General features: G+C 33.8%; 1 protein-coding gene across 8 annotated transcripts in view; it reads left to right on the forward strand.

Moving 5' to 3' along the window:
* Ih (hyperpolarization activated cyclic nucleotide gated potassium channel Ih) overlaps positions 1 to 20,546 on the forward strand; it is a 738,958-nt gene that overhangs the window by 368,395 nt on the left and 350,017 nt on the right. Inside the window, exon 1 of one of the 8 annotated variants that reach the window (XM_089639045.1) lies at positions 9,811 to 9,983. The exons of the other annotated variants lie outside the window; for them this stretch is intronic. The gene's annotated coding sequence lies outside the window, so the exon portion shown is untranslated. Of the gene's footprint in view, positions 1 to 9,810; positions 9,984 to 20,546 lie in introns of those variants that run through there. 8 annotated transcript variants of the gene reach the window in all.

Below are 20,546 nucleotides of genomic sequence, written 5' to 3' on the forward strand. Positions count from 1 at the left end.
GGCCGAGTCCCTATCATCACTCTTATTAAATGCTAATGTTCCAACAGTGGCTTTGTTAACAGACTTCTGTATTTTCTTCGCTGGAACAGAAGTTTACTATCGATTCAGAATATTTCGTTAGTATTTTGGCAGCATCCCGTTTTCCATGTGACCTCAAGCTCATTTGAGTAGCATGAGATAGTTCTTGTGGACTTCGAAAGTTCAGAAGACATTTATTTTTTTCAGCAAAATACGCAAAACTTTTTGACGAGCATAAACCATTTTTTTTCTGGTCTACCACGTAGTCCTTCATCGCGCATCACTACAGGAAGAATAAAAACTGTGTTAAGCCATTTTGCGTGTTTAAACATCAGTTTTAAAGTACTTCTTCCGACTTCAAACCATTTTCTATGAAATATTAATAGAAACGAAGCGATTTTTTCATAATGAAACTATCCTCGAGACTTTTAAAACTGTTTTTCTTCAAAAAATATTTTATATGTTCATAAACACACTGCCTTATTGCAGCACAATTCAACTTTGAGGTGCCCTTTACTTCTAGAATCCCCAAAATATCCAAACGATAGACTGTAGGTACAGGCTCTGTAAATGACAAAAGAGCAAGTTTGAGCAAACAAATTTTATAAGATATTATACATAAAGAATGGTTTTATATGAAACTAGTTTTGTTTGGTGGTACAAATTGGTACACGATTTTGAAAGTTTAATTAAACTTTGGCAAATAATTGTAAATGTTGATACTTTTTTCACGATTTTTAATTAATAATTAAAGTAATGTTGAATAGAAAAATTATAAAATAATTAAATTAATTTGAAAGAACATACTATAGACTTCAATTTTTGTCTTTGCGTAATTTCTCTTTGATTTCAAATAACAACACTAACGATCGAACAGCATGCGCACCCGAAAGCGACCGACCGCTAGGCGAACGATTGGCACATCCAAAGTGTCATGTTTACAATGTTGCCACGTATCGCGCGTATTGTTTTTAATTTTTTATCGATGTGAACATAATACTATGGATATTTTTCAAAGTTATGAGAATATTTTTGTACATAAATAAAAACATCGTTAAAATCTTTTTGTCTAGCTAGTTTCCTCAAAGGGGACCATAGTGGGGCGGTCCGTTTGATAGATTCCCCAATCTTAACAAACGGACTGCAATCTTTAGAGCACAGGCGTCAGGTAGGTATGCTGTCCTTGTTCTATCGGTATTACAATGGAAGATGCTCTGAGGAACTAGCGTTATTGATCCCTTCGGCACCGGTGCGTAGTCGGGATACACGCCAAACGCGCGCCTAACATTTGTACACGGTTGACATTTGTCACATGAGAACGGGTCGCTTCTACGATTCGTTCTTAGGTTCAACAGCTCGGCTGTGGAACGAACTGCCGGCCTCTGTGTTTCCTCCCTCCTACAACTTGGGACTCTTCAAGACCCATGTTCACTCCTTCCTCTCCACAAAAAGACCCTCCACACAGCATCCCCAAAGATGACATAGGCCCTGAGGGAAATTATTTTCTTCAGGACCTCCTGTGTGGAGTTAATATAAAAAAAAATTCTGGAAAGTGCCACAAGTATCATATATATATATATTTTTAATGAATTAATTGTGAATAAACATAGATTCATTAAATAGAATTTCCCCCGCAAAAACCCGCAACCTTCGGATTGCTAGCCGAGAGCCTTACCCGCAGGCCGTCAAATATTTATTTATTTACTGTTATATATTTCTATTATGTTAGTTGTTAGCTAGAGCTATTTTTAAGAAATTATAGTGTACCCTTATTATTTTTTAGCATTCGTAAGTAGACAAGCTCCCCAGTTCGACCCGATAATATTTCTCTACTAACTGGGTAAATTAATTAGTTCATTTAGAATGTTATATAACATATAATTAATTGAATAGTTGATTTGATTTATTTTAAATAATTTAAAGAAATTTCGTATGAGATATAAACAAATTGTTATTGAATTGCTAAATAACAGTTAGTGCTTGACAACTGAACTATTTTGAAAAAAATAAATTGGTCAAATACCTTCGGCATTATTAAATGTACCTGGAAAATAATAAAATGTTTTATTTGTAAAAAAAATTATACCAACGTGCAATAAATTACACTCGTCGTGTTAAAATAGCACGTTTCATAACCAAATATATATTTTTAATTGAGTAATAACTCAAATTGTAATATTTAATTATTGAAGACAAAATTAGCGATTTCTAAACGAAAATCTGAAATACAACAATCAGAAAAGGAAACGGTCACATCTAGGACCCCGGCAAGACAAGGGTTCTGGGTTCGTGTCCTCGATGTGACCGTATCCTTTTCTGATTTTTCCGTTTCAGATTTTCGTTTAGAAATCGCTAATATTGTCTTCAATAATTAAATTTATTTTAAAATTGACATCTCTTAAATTTATTTCCACATTTACTAACTTTATTTATTTTTTATCAATTTTGTTTTATTTAGATACATCATTACATCTTATAACTTTGATTCTGTTAAGCTAATTTTATATAAGTTTTTATTATATAAATAAGATATTTACACATTTTATAATAACCACAACAAATCAATCATCGTTTATTGTAATATGTAGTTTTATAATAACTATAGCTAATTAATCACCGTTAATTTTAATACGTATTTTCTAATAACGATAACTAATTCATCACCGTTCACTTTAATATTTTATAATAACAATAACCAAGTTATCACCGTTCATTGTAGTATTTTATAATAACTATAACCAATTAATCACCGTTCAATGTAATATTTTATAACAGCAATAACCAATTTATCGCCGTTCTTTGGGGTATTTTTTCGTATGTAGGTACTTATTTGTCCATTTTTATTAATTTTTTTTATAAACATGTTTATCTTCACGGGAAAAACATTGGTTTTAAAAATTAACCCCACACAAGAGGCCCCGAGGAAAATAATTGCCCTCAGGGCCTATGCCATCTTTGGGGATGCTGTGGGCAGAATATTTTTAAGGAAAGGAAGGAGACGAAGTTCTGAGAAGGAAAACGATATGAGAGATAAATAGGAATCTAAGGAACAGTATATACAGGAGTGACGGACGTATAAATTATCTCTCGCGATGCGGTGCAAGGCGATAGGTCAAGAGAAACCAGTCGGAGATGTCAAAGGGTCTCGCTAAACCAGCCTTTCCCGATCTTGCACATCCTGAACACACCTCACCCAATGAACCCGGGCACCCCTGCTAAATCACAAGTGAAAACCCTATGAAAATCCGTTGCTTAATTTAGAAGTACTAAGAGCAAAAGCAGGCAGACGCGGATAGCGACTTTATTTTATAATATTTAAAGATTTAAATTCAGGCAAATCAAAATTCAAATTAAATTATATAATCACAAACACAAGTACGTTCTTTTTCATTGTAAATTCTAACGATTACAATGTCTTGCGGTTGACTGTGCAGTCAGCAATCATTCGATAAAGAGCTTCGTGAAGTACGATATTTTAATAGACAGAGGTAATTTCAACTACCCTCAAAAACAGCAATTCGATATCTGGAAGAACATTGTCATTAAATAAGTAAATTTAGTCGTTTGTCTGACTCTTCTATAAATTTTAAAGCGATAAAGCTGCGCAAATTTCATAACTCCCACCTTACTGAGATTTGATCTATTATTTTTTCTGAGACATTCAAAAAGTTTTTCTGATATGCTCATTTGCGAAAATCTCTTACACAAACCACCCCTATTTTAATTACACCAAAATGAATTACTTTGTAAACACAATTTTTAATTAATAGCAATCTACATGTTTCAAAGCCAATGGCATCTTCGTCAGGATAATGAAAATTAACAAATTAAAATAATACCTAATAATTGAAAAGACTTTTTAAGTATATTTCAATAGTAATTATATGAAGTTCCACACATCACAAACATCCATACCTTTTAGGAAAGATCTGTTACATAACCAAGTGTTTAAAAGCTATTTATAACCTAGATTAGTTCGTAAGTTTTCCGCCATTCCAACGGTGGCGCTATCATCCAACAAGGAACAATATGAAAACCCAGTGCATTTCACCTTCCTATTTTCAACGTGATTTCGTTCCATAACTTTCCGCTAGATGTCGCTAGTAGTCTAAGAAATTTCCCACATTTTCCACAAAGCTTTGCCGCATATACTTCCAAAAAGTCAAAGACATTTCAAGTCTGCAAGGGGATTTAGTTCTTAAGTGTAACGGATTTAGGTGCTATTTTGAAACCGTTATTTGATTTGGGGATTTTGTAACGTGTTGTACCTTATCTAGGGCCGGCTGTGTCTGCGCTATGAATTCAGTAGGTCATGCCGGTTACATAATGTTGCCGGTCGATCAATGGGAATTTGCTACGGTGAAACTGTTCTACGAATTACTAGTTGGCAAATACATATTCAAATAATACACGTACACTTTAAAATAGTTTCCAATAAAGAAAGATAATATTTTAAAGGTTCTTCTCTGATTTATAAGCGCATGTAGATTATTATATTTGATAATAGTACAATGGGTTGTAAGTTGAAGCACTTTTGTAAAGATGAGGTAATAGATTTTTATATGCGCCTACCCATATAGAGACATGCTATATTATTTATTAATTAAGGAATAAACATACCATTTAGTAGACATTACAAGAAAACATATCATATTATTCCTGTATATTGTTTCATCTCTGTAAATCATGTACTGTTTGTTTCTATAATATAAAATAAAATAAATAATAATTAATTTATTGTACAACTTCTAATCCAGGTATTCTTTGGTTCGGAACATTTTAAAAACAAATAAATAACAAAGGAGTTTTTATTTTTTGATAAAAAGCAGTCACTTTGTGGTTTGACATATTATTATATAAAAATAAAACCCTTTGTTTAAAAACCACAAATAATTGGAAATTTTATTAAGACATAGGTTTTAATAAAATTTACAATAATTCGTAGTTTCAAAAAAAAAGTTTTATTTTTATTTAACAAAGAACTTATGTTATATTTTTGTACACCGAAATAATTTCTTTTGGAAAACGGCTTGGAACGTCAATGATTCGATACCTAGCTATATTTGGGAGGCACGTTTGGGTACCGTCGCCCAGAGAACCATTTATTGGATAACCAACACCTCTGCCGTAGGTCACCCCAAGTTGGTGATTTAGCAGGGATGTCCACCAGCTGCGTGGAAGGGGAGAAGTTGGTTTGAGGAGACCCTTTGATCTCTCCAACTGATCTCTCCAACTGATCTCTCATGAACAGGCGATATATATCATTTGTCCGTCACTCCTCGAAACACTGATCCCTAGATTCCTACCCACCCCTCATACCTTTTTCCTTCCCAGAACTTCTTATCTTTCCTTTCCTTAAAAATACCCCCACACAGCATCCCCAAAGATAGGCCCTGAAAGAAATTATTTTCCTCATGGCGTCCGGTGTGGAGTTTTAATATAACAAAAACAAATCACGAATCATTAAAAGATATACTAATTACTCTTTCGATAAAACCTCTGGAACTAAAATATTACTTATAAATAGAATTGGAATTAATTTATGGAAATAAAAAGCCGTTTCTAATAAATTCACCTTAATTTATAATCAAATAAATAAAAATAATAGTCCTATATTTTATTTGTTCCGTTAACCTCCGCTGAAACTAGTTTCCCCACCCCTTACCTACCCCTCCCATAATGTCAACCTCTTTTCTATTTGTACATTTTTCTGTCACCAATAAAGTCATAAGTGTGTAATTGAAATGTTTCTGTAAGTAATTATGATTAGTTAATATAAATATAAGCCCCGATGAAGTCTTAAATAAGAAACACCTTGATGGCTGTCATTTATTTATTTACTAAAAGTAGTGTATTACAAAGTGTATTTTTTCATTTAACTTTTGACAAGCCAAGGTGCCAAACAAGACGTCTGTAACCATGTGGATCTTCCGACAACCTCATGCATTTTTCTGTCTTATGTACTATTAAACTATAGAAATCCTAATTTTCAGTCAATTATTAATGGTAACTTATATATTTGCGCAGGAATAAGTAAAATACAAAAATGATATGTCAAGTATTTAAGCTAATATAAGAAGGATAGTAATTTTGGATACTTCCTACTCCCCCACTTGGCTGCGGGATAGTTAATAAATAATTACTTAGGAGTGTTAAAGAAATATATTGTAACATCTGCTGCGAACCGGCTTCGCTTATGTCTAAGATTTATCAGTGCATTAGGAAACCAGGAAACAATAACCATTTTACTGTTCATTTTTTAACAATTTTTTATTTACAAATTTGGCTTTCACCCACTTTGCCAGAAAGATCAGATTTTTTTTAATTTTGTTTTTTCAAACTACTGTTACATCGAAAAAACAAACTTGTCTAAACAAAATATTTATAAGAATTGACAAACACGGTATTAAAATATAATGATTTAAAAAAATATATTTTTTAGTGTATGGCAAACGTAAACCAACGCAAATTACTTGTTTGCCTACTTACTTGTCTGATTCTGTATTTACCGGATGTTAATAGTTTTTGTCCTGTGCAGAATTTTCAAATGCTGACAATGGTCCTTTATAACGAGCAGAAAAAGTTTTAATGTGAACTTTATTAGTCTTATATCGTTAACGATTACCAATAATTTGTCAACCGAAAGCTTTTGAACTAAAAATTTCTTCGATATGAAAAATAAATCACAAAATTGAGGATTTAGCTAATTACGGGATATATATTTATAATAAAGACATCTTAAATTTATTCCTTAGAACTTTACATTTACCCGAAATGTATAGCGATATCTAGAAAAATTTTTAATCAAGAATATGAAGAAAAATTTGAATTTGTTGAATTGGGTTCATTATTGGAAAATAGACCCTCTACGCGTCCCCGCAATTTCAATAAATTTCCATGAACGTCACAATAAATCCATTCACGCTCGCCGAATTTAATGTATTGGCCATTCGATCAGAGAGCGCACAGTATCGCGGGGAGCGAGCAGAGGTAAATTGGCATAAAATAAAGGCGGCCTCCCCTGCCCGCTTCTGGGCTCCCAGTTGGGATATTTCGATCCGCTTTGGCCTTGTCGTCCCGCGGCGCCGAGTCACTCAGTACTGGCCAGGCCGCCGCTTGGTTCACAGGCTGCGAGATAACATAACCTCCAAATAACACACCACCATTCCCTCCAACTAATCCAATAATAACTTACCAATCCCGCCATCTTAGATTCCACGTGAAAACGGAAACAAACGCGTCCGTCTTCCATGTTTAAATCATTTCAGTTCCCCGTGAAAGGTTTCCGCTTTTTTGGGGCGGGTGCGTTGTGCCGCGCGTCGGGGGTAGAAATACGTCCCCTACACCCCTCTCGATCGTCCCTCTCTCGCGTGGTTGAAACAGCAACATCGCCGTCTGTTTCTATTTTGAAGCAATAAAGCGAATTTGCAGTGTCACAAAGGAGGGAATCTAAAAATAGAAAATATATTTCTTTTACACATAAGTTAAGGCTTTTCTACACGTTTACACAGTCCGTTTATTCAAATCGTGTTACGGAATCATGGCTGTTAATTGTTTTAGCGATTCTTGTTTATAGGCGCGATTGTTATTGAAAGAGCTTGAATTTACATTGAATTTTTGATTGTTAAAAACTTAAATAATAATAGAAGCTTTTTATATAAAGCCTTTTGTGAGTGTCCCCGCTTCCGTCCGAGACGCTACAGATGTGGACCTGTTTTTGATTTAGCTTTAATAAGTACATTATCGCAAGGTGACCTTGGTTGTGAAGTTATTACACAATTTTTTACATTGCATTTTGGCCAGATCACTGTGGAAATAAATAATTGTTATTGCCTGAGCGTTTTGCCTTGTTTCCGTGTTGCGCTCATTAGCAGCTGTAGGCGTTAGTGTTGACAAAATTCGTATTAAATAAACACATAAAGCAATCACCATATCACTTGTTGAATCAAACAAAATTTAGAATTAAACGTTTTAAAGTTATTATAATTAACTATTTGTGTGGAAACCACCCCTCGTGTGAGTTACGTAATACGGTGAGAATCAGAAACTTTGACCTTTATGTGGTCGTTCGGTGGATTTCACCATCAAACCTTCGTGTTTTTGAGCAAATTGAACATTAAATACACGGTTATATTTTAATAATACAACCCTCGGTGATTAAAAATTTTACCACTATAAATAGATAAATAATACCTTGACGTTGTGAATATTTTTAACCTCCTTTCCGTGACCTACCTGTTGCACTTAATTTTTAAAATATTTATACAGCCTCAGAACGGTATAATTTTTTTTAAATCGTTAAGTTTATTCTTATTAATGTTGTTATTATAGTATTTTGTACCTTTTTCAAACATATCTGATTGAAATGAAAAAAAATCTTCTCGAAAATGTCAATCGATATGAATAATTATTATAACATTTAGTTTACCGCGTAAAACGCTCGTGTACCTATATTCTTAAGTAGAACCCTTTCCCACCTCAATCCACTCCACAAATCACTCTCCCTGGCTTCAATCGGGCTATTAAATCTATTTTGTGAGTCTTCGTGTACATAAATGTGTTGACATCAAATCGATTTCACGAAGCTGAGGATTGAAAACAACAAGAGGATAGACAAAGAAAAATTGACTTTTGGAAAGAGAAATCCACAGAGAAGACTGAATGAATTTACAATCGTTACACTCAAACAATGCTCATTGAATTTTTTTGATAAAATTAAGAATTTTCTGTGATATATGTAAGTTGCCTGGAATACCATAAGTGCAATCAGGAAATAAAAAAATTTTTAAAGAAAATATCAAGAAAATAATAAAAAAATTTCATGAATACAAGAGACGACAAATAACCGATTGATTCTTTAAATTGGAGAACCAGACCTGAAAGAAGCACTGAACTGTGATTTAAGCTTAGCGGTAAAGATTTATAAAATATAAACAACGCATGGCCAACGGTAAAAAAATTATATTTCTGAGAGAACAGAAAGAAGAGAATAGAACTTCCTTACCGTAAATTGGCCATCTTAAAGTTAATTACTGTGCTTAATGTACAAAAAAAAATATTAGAAGAGAAAAAAAAATACACTGGTTAAGAACTAAGCAAAGTAACGAAGGGATTCAAGGGTCCCGTACACTACAATTTGTGAACGTGGAACCAGCAGTTTACCAGAACTTAAACATTTAAAAAGAGCTCAGAGAATTGATTACAGACTTATCTACTAACAATTTTTTCACCGGTTAAGCTACTATTATCTGAAAAGTCCTTAAAGCAGGAAGGAAACACATCCATGATTCTCAATTCGTCAAGTCCTGATTTGAAGCTATCATCGAACTAATTCTTTCTCTGGCATTGGACAAAACATCTCTTGCTGAAAAATTGTTCCCTGATAAACAACAAAATATCTTATGCTGCTGTATTTCCCTAACATTGGATAGAATCCACGTCGGTGAATAGTTCCGATTTGAAAGGAACATAGGACAGAGCATTGCTGATTGAGCAATTGTTCTATCACATAAGGCAATTATTGAGCAGTTCCTTCGTCAGTAAATATCCGAATTGAAGTTAACCACAGGACAGATCATCGCTGATTGAGCATTTCTTATCTGGCACAGAACATATCATCCCTCGTTGAGCAGTTTTCACTAAAATAGAACGACGATACATCTCTCGCTCAGCAGTTCTTCTCTGGCACAGGACAGAACATTCCTCGCTGAGCAGTTCTTTCATCAGTCAAGTTCCGATTTGAAGCCACCTGGTTGAATAGTTGTTCTCTAGCACAGGACAGAACATCTCTCGCTGAGTAGTTGTTCTCTGACACAGGACAGGACATCTCCAGCGGTGCCTCGAAGAGCGAGCGTGGCTAAGCACGGTTTCGCCCGGCTGGTGGCCGCGCGCCACGCCATCTGGCGGCTCCGGCGGGCGGGCTCCACGCCCTGCCCAGCGGACCACCACGACTCCAATGGACCGCTGTACGTCTGCTATCCTTTCTTGCTCTATTTCTTCATATTGCTGTTTCTTACATCCCTACGTCCTCCGCTTTCTACTTTTATGGTTTGGCTTCTTCCACGCATTGAGTATATATGTTAATCGAATCATCTTTCCTTTCTTCTACATTGCTTCATCTCACTGTTTCTTACATCTCTGCTCTTCTCAGCTTTCTACACTTTTAGCTTGGCTTCTTCCACTTATGACGTATTGTGTGCTAACTGGATTATCAGTTGGTTGAATCTTTGAGTACTTGTGCTTCAGCTTTTATCACTTGTTAGGCTGCTATTGTGCAAAATGTTTTCTCATTCTTGGTTCATTTTAATGTATCAATCTTATTATTATCACCGTCGGTAAAACTATGACTTACCTGGGTAGTTATTCCGCATATCTGCTTATTTTTACTGATACCTCAGTCATATTTTCCTGGTGTCTAATCTTGATCTAATTCCCTTCAAGCCTCATTAAAATTCCTTTGTTCAATTGTAATCTGACCACCAATTATCAATTGATGAAAAAATTTATGAACTTTTTAAAATTTATTATTTCCATTCTTATATCATACCCCCCCAAAAACTATGGCTCACAAAGCATATAAACTCACTTCTTCCAAGGATTTTTGATTGCTGTTTTCAAAACATTATTTCATGTATGTGGGTCCTCCTACTCATACTATAGAAATCAAATTTAACTGCTTTAGATTATCTTTCTCATTTTTTTCTTCCTATCAATTGTTTCATTTGTAGGTACTGCTTTAGGTCATCGTTAAGCTTAATTTGTGTAAAAGTTGGTATATATTATAAATATGTTCAATGTAATTCATCCGCAGGCAAATTTTACAGTATTTAAAAAATATGATATGTCAATGTTTTGTTCAGAATTTTCAATAAATGGATTGTTGCACTCATAAACGTATTTTATTATTTTGGTGTATTTTAGAAATTGGTTTGATGTGCTGCTGAAATAAAATATTGTTTTGCGCTTTTCGTGTTATATTTCATCACCTTTCAAGTTCCCGGATGATTGTTCTGATTGTCGCATCATGATTTTTTATACAAAATGGATATTGTTATGTTGTATCATGTTTGATTCTCTTCCATATTTATCCCACAGGTACTTATCATCTTACAGGTAAAAAATCTCAAAATTAGGTTATTGCCGCAATCAGGATTCGAACGCCGGAATCTTTCGTTAACTATCCTGCAACCAAGTGGGGGAGTAGGCAGTACCCACAATTACTATCCTCTTTATATTAGCTTAAATACTTGACATATCATTTTAGTATTTTACATATTCCTGCGCAAATACATAAATTACCATTGATAATTGACTGAATAATTGTGATTTCAATAGTTTAAATGCCCATAAGACAGAAAAATCATGGGGTCGTCGGAAAACTTACTTGGTTACAGACGTTTTGTTTGGCATCTTAGCCTGTCAATAGTTTACCAAACCGCTGCTCTAACGACTAAAAGATCGCGGCAACCTTCAGGTCAGCCATATTCTTCTAATCATGTGATGTTTAAAAACGTAATTAACAAGTTTTATTACATTATACAACACCATTTCGTTAAAACACGGTTGGCCCGAAGTTCGTCGCGATAGCTCCGTGATTAGAGCAGTTGCCCGAATGCAGAACATCTCGGCGTTCGTTTTATTATATTTGTTATGATTTTATTTGCAATATGAATTTTCTACAATAATTTATAAAAGTAAAATAAATTCACAAGTAGGTATTATTTATATATTTGAGGTTGTTGTATTGAATAATGAAAATTTCATAATATAGTAATAAGTGTTTTAAGGTAGGCAATTTGAAAGTTTGCTGTAACAACGGCCATCCAACCAAATCCCAATCTTGCCGTAGAATAGTACAAATATTTGGAATTTAACTGAAAATATCTCCCAATATTTTGAATTTTACTGAAAATATCACCCGATATTTGGCATTTGAATGAAAACATCTCCTAATATTTGAAATTTAACTGAAAATATCTCCCAATATTCGGAATTTGATTGGAAATATCTCTCAATATTTGGAATATGACTGAAAATATTTGGCATTTGACGGAAAACATCTCCCAATATTTGGAATTTGTGTGTAAACATCTCCGAATATTTGGCATTTGACTAAAAATATCTCCATTTTATACTTTGTAGGTACTTTTGATAAAAGGTGACTTTTTCCGGTTAAAATAAGTCCCGTTATTATTTATAGCGGTAGTGAAACAGATGTGATAACTTTAGTCAAGATATATGAGTAATGAAAGCTTTAAGCGTAAGGTCACAGGTCATTTCATCTGGCTTGCAAAATCAATTCACAACTTTCCTCCCACGAGCACTTTCCTAAACCCACGCAGTAGAGTATTGTTAGACCAGTGAACATTATAATCCCTAGAAGTGTGATCTGTACAGATTTGAAAGACAACGTTTATCGCCAATTTACATAAAACCTTTCGACTCCTAGACATCAGACAAAGCCAGTGAAATTACCTATCTTTTCAATAAAGACTAACGGTAACATTTTTGATTAATTTCTCTTGGAGTATTGATAAATTACTTTTGGCCTACGGATATTCAAAATTCAAAATTCAAAAAAATATTTATTGCACAAAAATACAGAGTATAAGGGATGCAGCTTATAGGTGACATCATATTTCTTCCAGCTAACCCAACAAATACAAATTATATTACATAACCCAACAATTACAATGTTAACTTTGTTATTTTTTATTTACATACATTTGTATGTAAATAAAAAATAAAAAAGCAGAGGTATTTAATTTATGTAAGGTATTCATTTAAGATGTAGTGACATTTGTTTAAAAGAAATGTTTTTAGTGATGATTTAAATTTAAGTATGTCGGCTATTTGTTTGATGCTACGTGGAAGGTTGTTACATACTTTAATGGCCATGTAGTGTGGTCTTTTTCAAAATATAGTTTTGTTTGCTTTTGGGATTAATAAGTTTTCTGTGAACCTTGTAGCGTGTTGAGTTTTTTTGTTGAAATTTTTCTGGAGATGATCGAACTAATGGGCATAATTCCATTACACATATATATATAGCTTATTAATATCACCTTAATATTTCCCAACAATTATCAGTCATATACACAGTAAATAAGCATTTTATATTTGTTTCTATATTTTGTCAAGTTAAATAATTTGACCAAAAATAGTTTTTTTTTATCTAACCGTGTCAATATATATATATACCTGTCCGTCACTGTCAGAAGTTTGAGATTTTTAAAAATTGGTCTACATGAATCCCGGTTATCAGAGTTTCAGATAATTTTTCGTAGGATGATAAAAACATCTTTGGCGTTTACTGAGTTTCCCCAAAAAACTATTCCGTATTTTATCATTGAGTATACGTATCCATAGTATGCGGTGATTACTGACTCAATGTTTAAGATATTTTTTAGGGTGCCTAGAACAAAAGAAAAGCTACTGATTTTTGCTACAACTTTAGATACATGTTCTTTCCAGTTTATATTTGCATCTAGTTGTATTCCCAGCAGTAAACAAGTTTGGGAAGGTTTGATATGATATGCTCAGACTTCTTTCAGTTAATCCATTCAGTGTGTTAGGCGTAGTTGATAAGGTTGCATATTAAAATAAACACTTTATTTTTACACATTTTAATGAAAGTCGTTTGTTGCGGCAGGTTTTAATACACTTTTTACTTAAAATTTGTTGTTGTGTTATGTTACAATTTTAATTTTAAAAAATTGATAGGTCTGACAATTCTAAACATGTGTTGACTGTATGAAAATATTTCTGCTCGTTTTCAGTAAATTTGAATAAATGGTCATGTCATGCAAACGAATAGTGGTTTATTTTATCTTGCAACCATGTCAATAATAATTAATCCAGTGATCTGTAATTACAACATTGTAACAATACTCTTGAGACAATAACACAAATTAAAGGCTTAGGCATCACTTTTCAATCAAATCTTTCTTTTGTTAACCACATAACGGAAATCTCTAACAAGAGCTTAAAAATATTGGGATTTATAACTAGGTTGACTAAAAATTTCAACAATATGAAGTGTATTAAACTTTTATATTTTGCCTTTGTTCAAAGTTAACTTGAATACAATTCTCCCGTCTGGAACCAACATTACAATATTCATGTACAAGCTATTGAATGAATACAAAATAAATTCTTACGTCTTAAATTTGAAAGTTTTAAAATGGGTATTCCAGAAATTTTCTTGAAATACAATACATAAAATATATGTGTTTAAATTATCTGATAGTCCAGAATTGCTAGCATTGAAAAGCTTTCTGATTCCACTACGTAATACTTGAAGTCGGAATTTATTTCAGTGCGGAAATTCTGGTAATAACTACCATATGTATTCCTCATTGCTCAGAATACAGGAGGGAAACAATTATACCGAGTCGGTGACTGTCCACTGGACATCTTTAATTTATCACTTAAAAAACACAAAAGATTGTTACTGAGCCAGTTTAGTTGTGTATAATAAATATGTACTTTATTAATACATACTTTTAATATTCATATGTAAAAGCCGATAAATACACAATAATTACAGAATAATAAACACAATAAAAGCGAAAGCTCTATTAACTGCGATCGGTTTGATTAACAGTACATAACGTAATTCACTAATTAGTAATCTTTAAAAATAAAAATACTAGTACTGTATACCTTAATTAAACTAACCAAGTAACCATTACGCCGCTTTACCGAAGGGCTAGGCAGAGAGAATGGACCTCCAAAAAAACTCGGTTTGCTGGTTATTTGCTGCTCTTATCGTGCTACGCTGTGCTAGAACGTCTGTTCTGCCGTGTGGTATCTTTAAAAAGCTTTCTTCATAGATCATAGAAATAATGTTTCTGTTATCATTAGGCATTTGTAAACTTATCCCCTAAAACAAACAAAAAATTACTGTTCATTACTTTCCGAGTCCAAATTTTCCTGGTGACTATCTGACTGGTGACTATGTGACCGGTGACTATGTGACTGGTGACTATGTGACTGGTGACTATGTGACTGGTGACTATGTGACTGGTGACTATGCGACTGGTGACTATGTGACTGGTGACTATGTGACTGGTGACTATGTGACTGGTGACTATGTGACTGGTGACTATGTGACTGGTGACTATGTGACTGGTGACTATGTGACTGGTGACTATGTGACTGGTGACTATGTGACTGGTAACTATGTGACTGGTGACTATGTGACTGGTGACTATGTGACTGGTGACTGGTGACAGGTTTTAAAAGACATTTTAATTCGAAAAATTTTTGATTTTTAGAGATTCACTTTTTTTTAGCAAATTAATATCACCTCCTTAATATTTCCCAACAATTATCAGTCATATACACAGTTAAATAAGCATTTTATATTTGTTTCTATATTTTGTCATGTTAAATAATTTGACCAAAAATCGTTTTTTTATCTAACCGTGTCAATGAAAAATGATGTATTCTTCAATTGAACAATCATTAATTTATTTCGTAACCAAAGTATTAGCAATTCCAATTTTCAAATCAATCAAAGTGCGCCCTCGTTCAAATCAAATGTTAATTAAATCGTTTAATTTTCCTATCAAAACATCGAAGTACTGAGAATTTGTTAAAGTAGATTTGTATTAGTAATTGCAGCCTCAGACCTCTCGAAATGACCTCCCTCGCGTGTTAGATTTCTTTCCCTCTGCTAGGACAGCGAATATTCCATAGTAAGGGCTGTAATGCTGAAAGGCTGTATTCTTATACACGCAGCCTTCAGATGATATTGATTTCCGTCGCGAGAGCGTAGGAGTACAGACGTTAAGGAAATGGGTTGCGTCTCGACTACAAAACTGCCCTCCTACCTTTATACCCTATTATTATATATATATGAATTTTGTACTCATGTCTGATTAAATATTTTACGAAAGTTTACAGAGTGGGAGTTCTTGCGTAGGCGTTATGGTACTGACCTTTTAGGACAAAATACATTCATTAAATGAGATTAGTCTGAAGCGATTCGATTAGATTAAATTCAATTCGGTTCATTTCATGTCCATTACATATATTTTTATTATTATCAATTCCATTTGGTTCGATGACATCAATTTCATTTGGTTTATTCACATCAATTATTTTTGGTTCGATCAGATTCAACCCCATAAAAATACAATAATATATGGAAAAATATATATATTTTTAAATATCTATTATTATTCAAACCCGAAAAACTATTTATGTAGTTTGTCATCAGGTACTCTTTGAATTAATTTTATCTAATCACATGGTTCATTTTCAAACCGTATTAATGTATAATATTGATGATAGATTAACAATTAATCGATGTTTCCTTAACAAGTACAAGTAATTTAATTAAAGTTAATTTGTACACAGTTGACACTTGTCACATGAGAACGGGTCGCTTCTATGATTCGTTCTTAAGTTCAACAGCTCGGCTGTGGAACGAACTGCCGGCCTCTGTGTTTCCTCCCTCCTACAACATGGGACTCTTCAAGACCCATGTTCACTCCTTCCTCTCCACAAAAAGACCCTCCACACAGCATCCCCAAAGATGACATAGGCCCTGAGGGAAATTATTTTCTTCAGGGCCTCCTGTGTGGAGTAAATATAAAAAAAAAAAAAAAAAAAAAAAAAAAGTACAGTAACTTAGTACAAACAAACAGTCACATTAATAGTTTCATAGATATATGTTGGTACGGGAGGCATTGCAAAATTATTTTTTGTAATGTGAATTCTAATTAGCAATACAAAGGCTTCAGTAGGGTCTCAATATAATCATTTTAGCCATTTTCTTAGATTGAATTTGATTTTAGCTATACAAATGCTCTTATTTTTTAATGGCATTGGTAGTGTATTAAATATTTTGGATACAATATGGTGTCGCGAAACTGCGATTCCACAGTTGGTGTAAGGAGGTGGTGCTGGAATAAGCCCTACATAAAATAACCGAAGAACCAGTTCCAGAACTATGTTAATTGCAATTGTGTTATTGTGACTATTTATTTGTATGTGTCAAATAATTTTATAGACAGTATTCCTCAATGTTTTAAACCTGGGATTCTGGAACACAAGAAAAGCCCAGATTGGGGTATATGACAAAAAGGAACTCACCTGTCGAAGTTTAGGCCACAAAGTCTGCCAGATTATTGATGATTCATTCGAAATATGAATGTTAAAATATTAATTCGGAATATTTTACCACGCGGTTATGTTATATTTCAATCCTCCCAACTTTTTCTCTCCAATTTTAAATTTTCTCGTATAATTCATTAACAGGATTATGCATCAAATTATTCTTAGATTCTAGAAACTTGATTTTAATATCATACGTACCTTTGCCGGTTGATTAATTATATGTTGGAATTAAAATGCAAGAATAATTAAAAACGCGTGTCGAGTACATGCAAATCAGCAAAGCATAAAGAGCAAATAATGTTTATTTGCAGCCTTTGATATATTAACTAAAATACCGCGTTGGTAATCCAGGCTCAAAAGCGTCAGAATAATAGAAAAGTGTATGTAGACGATGTATGATTGTAAATGGGAAAAAATGTGCATGCCAAGACGGAGTTATTTGGCGGTCCGTCCTCTCTGCCTACCGCTGCAGAGAAACGGTGATGATTAGTCAGTTAGTTATTTATAGTCCTCTTGTAAGTACCCATATAGTATGTATTACTGTTGTTTACAACGATATATCGTGAAAATAAATTGTGTAAAGCAGGAGTAGTCTGCTTTCTACATAGTATGCAAACCTTTGATTTATGAGACTACATCACGACATTGCTAATAGCCACTGTTGTGTAATGATGTTAGCCAAGTTCTAATAAACATTTTTAAGTAATTCTCGCATAAATTTGAATAAATATGTTCTTGAACTGCCCAGTGATTGTAGCTCAAGTACAATCTTTTAATTGGCAAAGTAAACTGCATGGCCATCCTGAAAGTTGGCTCAATAGAGAGGACGAAACGCAAAATGACACAATGCACGCAAAATCTTTCTTACAACACTTGCTTGCTCTATCCTAAAATTTATTTGGGTTCCTTTTGAAGAAAACCATATCCTAGAAATAGAAAGAGTAGAGAAGAAGTTTATGAGAGCATATACATTTTATTCGTTCATATATCCATCCTTGTTTTTAACAGGAATGCTTGATTTAAACACATTAAATGACCCTCGAAAAATATTTTAAGATAAAGTTAACTTCTGGAACTATCCACCTACTCCACGCATGTCGACAGATGTTAGCTCATATTTTTGCCTGGCAACTTTACTCGTGGAAGATCTCATGCTCCAAAAGCGAGGACTTCTGCTTAACAATTCTGCATTGACCTTCGATATTTTCAACGTTACTTACAGACAGTGCAGCAAAAATCTTTTGACGCGTGGTCGTCATTATGGTCGTGTTGAATTACTCTAATGGCTCGTGTTATTGTCTTATAATTGTCTTTGGTCTTCCGTCTTCCATCTTCCGTCATCTTCTATTTATATTTAACTATATTATTTTATTAAAAAAATGTACACAACTGTATGGTAAATTGTACCCATAGTAAAATTTAAAACACGTTAAGGGTTTATAAGTAAGAGAGTTCTGGGTGACGTGGCTTTGTTTGTTTATAGAAATCTACAGTTTTATTTCGAGAGCAACGCAATTTTGAACACCCGACCTTTAAAACAAGAGAAAAGTCAGGTTACAAACTTCGCTAACCACCAAACAATTTGAAAGAAGCACTTGTTTCTTTGTAAACATGTTACTAGTCATAAAATTACCACTATTTTGCTAAAGCAAAAACTTATTAACAAAAAAATATGACTCGTGTTTCTTCAATAAGCAAATAGGCCATTCCCAATGATCAAATAGTATGGAAGAAATAACGTTTGTGTGTGAATTTATTGCTACTCGCTACCAAAACGGCCCGCCTGGGAACACTCCTTACTGGCGTTAAACTAGGGTAGGTACCTACAGGGTTTAGTTGTTTCATGGAAAAATATACTTATGGAGTATGTATCTGTAGCTGAAGAGCATACGGATACAACTTCAAAATACAAATGTTCGGGAGAACCGACAAATCGTGTTTTTTTTAACAAACTCTCGTTACGCCAATTCGATTACCGATTATCCCTAACTTGCTTTGTTAAATCGATAGTTCGATTTAAAATTTCCTTCTTTGCTGCAATTGGGTATTAGTGCTTTTTTTACATTTTCACTACGTAACAGATCGATATTTCTCAAATTCGCGAAAAAACGACAGAAAAATTCGTGCATTCATTCATATTGCCGGAGCTGTTCTGACGCAACACGCAAGGGGCCAGCCGAAATAAATCTTACAGATACTAAAACAGCCGGTATACGCATCCGCAGCGATTATGAGTTACTTTCTCCACTATCCCGAACTTATACGCCCGTATAGTATTTATACCGCGATTATGAGTACGACGGACAAACTAAACTATAGTTCAAGTACCTATATGTCCATACAATATCTTAATAATTTTCCGAATTTGTAATTATTTATCTAGTTGGAACATTTAAACCAAGGACTGATAGCAATAATTCTGGGCCATATATTTTATCATTTAGCAGATACGAAAAAAACAATAGATTTTACAATGTTTTAAGTTAACATATTAATTGTTTTGTTATATTTCTTAGGTGTTTACATAAATATTCTGTGTACTATATATATTTCTACTAAATCTATACATACTTTATATCGTGGGTTCCATATTTTTGAAGTAGTACAAACTTCAGTTTACTCCTAAGCGATGAACAAAGCAACATTTCTAGAGTCTTGGCATCTTTGAAAATTTCAGTATCTTGTAGAATTTAGGTATAATTTGTTCGATGTGCTTATCAAAAATCTATGTAAACACACATATCTTGTGATATTTTTACAGAAATGTCTATTTTTTTAAAGTAGCAAATTAGTACACGTAACAAACGCCAAGATGGAAGTATTATTTTCAATATGGAAAGACACAAGTTCTCGCATAATGGATAGCTAACCTGACAATATTCAATTTATCTCTACTTCCATCATATAAGTACAAATGTCTACATAAATGAATTAAGCAAAATCCCCTCTTTTACATTAATTCCACACAGGAGACAATAATTTTCATGTAGGCCTATGTCACACTAGAGGATGCTTATGGAGGGTCTTTTCAAGGAAAGGTAAGAGTGGAAGTTCTGGGATAGAAAAAGGTATGAGACGTGGGCAGGAATCTGGGGTCAGCGTGTTCAAGAGTAAAGAACGTATGAATTCATCCCTTTTACTGGTTCGTAAGGCTGAGAGAGTTCGGCTGAAGAGAGAAGGTCGAAGAGTCTCTCTCAACCGGCCTTCCCGATCTGGGCCATAGCCAATTGGTGGGCAGACCTGGACGAACCTCCTATACCCATCCCGACTCCCACATTGAGAATTGCGTGATACCTAGAATACAAATAGTTTAAATGGGGTTAAATCATGCCCATGGTGAGGTAAACCAGTTGCCAGATGGTACGGGTACGGACTGGATAAGCGCCATGGTGTTGGTATGGTGG

Source organism: Hesperophylax consimilis, chromosome 13 (assembly GCF_061612785.1).
Source record: "Hesperophylax consimilis isolate HC1 chromosome 13, BYU_Hcon_1.0, whole genome shotgun sequence".
NCBI lineage: Eukaryota > Metazoa > Arthropoda > Insecta > Trichoptera > Limnephilidae > Hesperophylax > Hesperophylax consimilis.